Source organism: Hylobates moloch, unplaced genomic scaffold (genome assembly GCF_009828535.3).
Source record: "Hylobates moloch isolate HMO894 unplaced genomic scaffold, HMol_V3 SCAFFOLD_2048, whole genome shotgun sequence".
Classification (NCBI taxonomy): domain Eukaryota; kingdom Metazoa; phylum Chordata; class Mammalia; order Primates; family Hylobatidae; genus Hylobates; species Hylobates moloch.
In genome coordinates, this window is record NW_026654323.1 from 1 (window position 1) to 5,167 (window position 5,167).

The following is a 5,167-nucleotide window of genomic DNA, read 5'->3' on the forward strand; positions in this document are numbered from 1 at the left end:
AATCCCAGCACTTTGGGAAGCCAAGGTGGGCAGATCACGAGGTCAATGGATCGAGACCATCCTGGCCAACATGGTGAAACTCCATCTCTACTAAAAATACAAAAGTTAGCCAGGCGTGATGGTGGGCACCTGTAGTCCCAGCTACTTAGGAGGCTGAGGCAGGAGAATTGCTTGATAGATAATCGTGAGATTCCATTAAAAAAAAAAAAAAAAAGCTGATTTTTTTTTTTTTTTTTTTTTTGAGACAGAGTTTCACCCAAGCTGGAGTGCAGTGGTGCAGTCTTGGCTCACTGCAACCTCTGCCTCCCGGGTTCAAGCGATTCTTGTGTCTCAGTCTCCCAAGTAGCTCCAATTTATTAGATATTGTACTGCCAAGAATGAGTCTCTACATTTCTTATATTGTCTCTTCTGGTTTCCATCTCTCTATCCCTCTTACCCTGATATTTCCTTAATTTTGTCTCCCACCTACCTACTGAACTTTGTTTAAAAAAACAGCTGGGCGCAGTGGCTCACGCCTGTAATCCCAGCACTTTGGGAGGCTGAGGCAGGCAGATCATCTGAGGTCAGGAATTTGAGATCAGCCTGGCCAACACGGTGAAACCCCACCTCTACTAAAAATACAAAAATTACCCGGGTGTGGTGGTGCATGCCTGTAGTCCCAGCTACTCAGGAGACTGATGCAGGAGAATGGCTTGAATCCAGGAGGTGGAGGTTGCAGTGAGCCAAGATCGCGCCAATGTATTGCAGCCTGGGCAACAGAGCTAGATTCCGTCTCAAAAAAATAAAAATAAATAAATAACAGGCTATTTCCAAGAGCTCTGTCCCTGATTATTCTCGACTCATGAGTGCAGATTTTCTCTTCCAGTTCTGATGGTATCTAACCACAGGAGGATGTGTGAATACTTTGCTACCTGAGTTGTCTCTGTTCTGTTTGTTCTGCTGTGTCTGCCCCTCCCGCGCTGGTAATCCTTGTCTATCTGCTCCTATTTAAGACTAAGGCGCTAGGACGCTGATTGTGCTGCGTGTGTGTGAGGGAAACTTGAGGCTTGGTGGCTCCCACCAGAACATGCTTGGCAGGAAGCCAAGTCTCCCCTCCACAGATCATACTTACAGGTCTTTTCTCCAGGAATGGTTATCGGAGGGGTGGCACCGGGCAGTGAGACCCTGCCTGTCAGAGTTCTGGAAGAGGGCAAGTGTGCTGGACACAGACACCATGCATAGACCGCTCCTGGGCAGACCCTGTTGCCCCAGCTGGCAGCAGGCCACCCTCGGCTGTCAGCTCCCCCCAGGCCCGCCACCCTCGTAGGGAACCCTCGACAGCCTTTCTGGGCACCCGCATGGGTGCCTGATGGAGGTGAGCCTGCTGTCTACTGGAGCAGCCCGGGTAGGTCTGCCACTGTGTAGAGATACCAGGGAGAGGTCGCACAGCCCGGCAGGGAACTGGGCCCCTACGCATTACTGGGCGCAGTACCCCGGGGGCGCAGGCAGTTCTGCCTCGGGCTGCAGGCCCCTGGTGGGGGGGCGCGGCCCTTCCTCAACCAGGGCAGGAGCCGTGGGTCGCCAGCCACGCTTCCTTCTCACCAAGCAGTCGACGTGAATGTCCCAACAGGCTTGAGCCCGGTTGTCCACAGCAGAAGCCTCAGTCATTTATTTCTCAGTGAAGTCCCTGCAGGGACTTGGGCGGCTTCCTTTCCCTCTCCCCTACAGGCGTTTCCTGGGATCAGCTCCCACATAGCTGCTTGCACATCAGTCCTTCTCTCAGGGTCTGCTTCTGAGAGAGCTGGAACCCACACACATCGTAGTAGAGATTCAATTAGATGCCAGGACGCGCACTCTCAGATCTCAGTGTGCTACGGGGCGCCCTCTCTGCCTGGCCCTGGGCTCGAATCATCCGCTTTCCTGCCATAGCGTTAATGACTGCCCTAAATGTCACCCATGCTCTTGCTGCGTGACGCCGTAAAGCCGATTGTAGTACCTTATTTCGCAGAGGAGGAAACAGGCTCAACGAGCTCCCTGAGGTCACATGGCTAAGAAACTGAGAGACCATTACTGAAATTCCAATTCCCAATTCCCATCTTCTTGACTCCGAAGCTCTATGTTCTTTTTTTTTTTTTTTTTTTTTTTTTGAGACAGAATCTCGCTCTGTCACCCAGGCTGGAGTGCAGTGGCGCAATTTCGGCTCACTACAGCCTCCGCCCAGGGTTCAAGTGATTCTTGGCGCCCCAGCCGCCCAAGCGTCAGCCTCCCAAGCTGCTGGGATTACAGGCGCGGCCACCGCGCCTGGCTTTTTTTTTTTTTTTTTTTTTTTTTTCTGTATTTTACTAGAGACGGGGTTTCGCCATGTTGGCTATGGCTGGTCTTGAACTCCTGGCCTCAAGCGATCCACCTTGGCCTCCCAAAGTGCTAGGATTACAGGCTTGAGCCACTGCACCCGGCGGAAAGCCCTATGTTCTTTTCTTTTCTTTTTGAGACAGAGTCTCGCTCTGTTGCCCAGGCTGGGGTGCAATGGCGTGATCTTGGCTCACTGCAACCTCTGCCTCCTGATTTCAAGGGGTTCTCCTGCCTCAGCCTCCCTAGGAGCTGGGATTACAGGCACCCGTGGCTAATTTTTAGTATTTTTAGCAGAGACGGGGTTTTGCCATGTTGGCCAGGCTGATTGGCTGATCTCGAACTCCTAACCTCAGGTGATCCACCTGCCTCGGCCTCCCAAACTGCCAGGATTACAGGCCTGAGCCACTGCGCCCGGCTGGAAAGCCCTATATTCTTAACATTTAAGAGTCTGTTCTGCCTGGAAAGAAATCAGATAAAGAGCAATTCAAAAACAACAAAAGTTGGGAGGCCGAGGCGGGTGGATCACGAGGTCAGGAGATCGAGACCATTCTGGCCAACATGGTGAAACCTCGTCTCTACTAAAAATATAAAAATTAGCTGGGAGTGGTGGCATGCACCTGTAGTCCCAGCTACTCTGGGAGGCTGAGGCAGGAGAATCGCTTGAACCCGGGAGGTGGAGGTTGCAGTGAGTGGAGACCCTGCCACTGCACTCCAGCCTAGCGACAGAGCGAGACTCTGTCTCAACAACAACAACAACAAAAGAATATTCATCAACAAAGTACTCAAGACTATAATAGACACCTATTCTCTAAGAAATAAGGCCGGGCGCGTTGGCTCACACCTGTAATCCCAGCACTTTGGGAGGCCAAGGCGGGTGGATCATGAGGTCAGGCGATCGAGACCATCCTGGCTAACACGGTGAAACCCTGTCTCTACTAAAAAAAAATACAAAAAATGAGCCAGGCATGGTGGTGGGTGCCTGTAGTCCCAGCTACTCCAGAGGCTGAGGCAGGAGAATGGCATGAACCCAGGAGGCACAGCTTGCAGTGAGCCAAGATCACGCCACTGCACTCCAGCCTGAGAGAAAAAGCGAGACTCTGTCTCAAAAAATAATAATAATAAAATAAATAAATTAGTTTCTCTCACTTTCTTGTTTTAAAAGTAATTTTTGACATAAAAGAGAAAAAAGCAGGCACTGTAATTTGAAAGGGAAAAAACCTTACATTTAAAAGTAGAAGGTAGACTTTTCAGCCAGAACTACCATCTTCCAGTAATTCGCCAAAATGACGAACACAAAGGGAAAGGGGAGAGGCACCCGATATGTGTTCTCTAAGCCTTTTGGAAAACATGGAGTTGTTCCTTTGGCCACGTATACGCAAATCTATAAGGAAGGTGATAATGTAGACACCAAGGGAATGGGTACTGCTCAAAAAGGAATGGCCCACAAGTGTTACCTTGGCAAAACCGGAAGAGTCTACAGTGTTACCCAGCATGCTGTTGGCACTGTCGTAAACAAACAAGGTAAGGGCAAGATTCTTGCCAAGAGAATTAGCGTGTGTATTGAGTGCATTAGGCACTCTAAGAGCTAAGATAGCTTCCTGAAACGCGTGAAGGAAAATGATCAGAAAAAGAAAGAAACCAAAGAGAAAGGTGCCTGGGTTCAACTGAAGTGCCAACCTGCTCCACCCAGAGAAGCACACTTTGTGAGAACCAATGGGAAGCAGCCTGAGCTGCTGGTACCTATTCCCTATGAATTCATGGCATAATAGGTGTTAAAAAAAATAAAAGACCTCTGGACTGTTAAACGAAAAAAAAGTAGAAGGTGGGACACAGAGAATCTTACAGCTTAGGGGAACAAAGAGGTTGTTAGAAGTCAGTGGAGATCCAAGAGCCCTTTGGAAATTATTGTTTGTCCAAGATTTTATCTTCCAGGGCTATTTTTAGCCCATTTTGGATTGCCGTGTGGTAAAGAGAAAAGTACTGTATGGTAATGAACAGGAGTTAAGAGCGGGTCTGGGTTGTGTCCTGGTTGTGAGATCATAGGCAAGTGAATTAGTTTTTCTGTCTCTGCTTTCTCACCTATAAGTGGATTTTGTGGGGTTTAAAATGAGATGCAATTTATTAGAGAGCTTTGAGATATAATACAGCAGATACAAATATTCTACAACCTTGAGTAATTTTACGATAAGTCTTGGGGAGAAGAATGGGGAAGATCCAGTTAGGTCCCCTGACCTGTATATAAATGAGACTCTGCATTCTAGATCTACAGAGCTGGCATATGATTTGATTTCTTTCTTATGCAGAATCTCTTCTCAAGATATTTTTTACAAAGTCTTTTACGAATATGAAAGCTCATGGAATTATCCCGTTCAACTTTGAAACTTGGAATTTTGTTTCTATGAAATTGACAAGTGACTGTGTGACTGTGTGACAGTATTTCAGAAACAATAGAAAAGAAGAAATAGAAACAGCTGGTAAATTCTTTAGATGTGAAAGTGGTTTTTCTTTTCTTCTTCTTTTTTTTAACCAGACTCTGATCCTGAAAAATAAACATCCTCAAAATCAGAAAACAGTACAAATTAGCTGCTGAAAACTGAGGTTGAACCCAATTTTATCCTATCTTGTTTAACTTCAGTTAGGAATGGAATGAAAGAGATAGTTTTGTTTTGAACTCTTGACCACCGGAAATAAAAGGGAGTGAAGTGTGCAGGTAGCCAAAAATCCACCTAATTCACCTCCCAAAGCACACTCACATTTGTTTTGTTTTGTTTTCTTTTTTTGAGAGACAGAGTATCGCTCTGTCGCCCAGGCTGGAGTGCAATGGTGCGATCTTGGC

At 47.4% G+C, this 5,167-nt stretch overlaps 1 pseudogene; it reads left to right on the plus strand.

Moving 5' to 3' along the window:
• The first annotated feature begins 3,614 nt into the window (after positions 1 to 3,614).
• LOC116464880 (large ribosomal subunit protein eL21-like) lies at positions 3,615 to 4,097 on the plus strand (annotated as a pseudogene).
• The last annotated feature ends 1,070 nt before the right edge of the window (positions 4,098 to 5,167 follow it).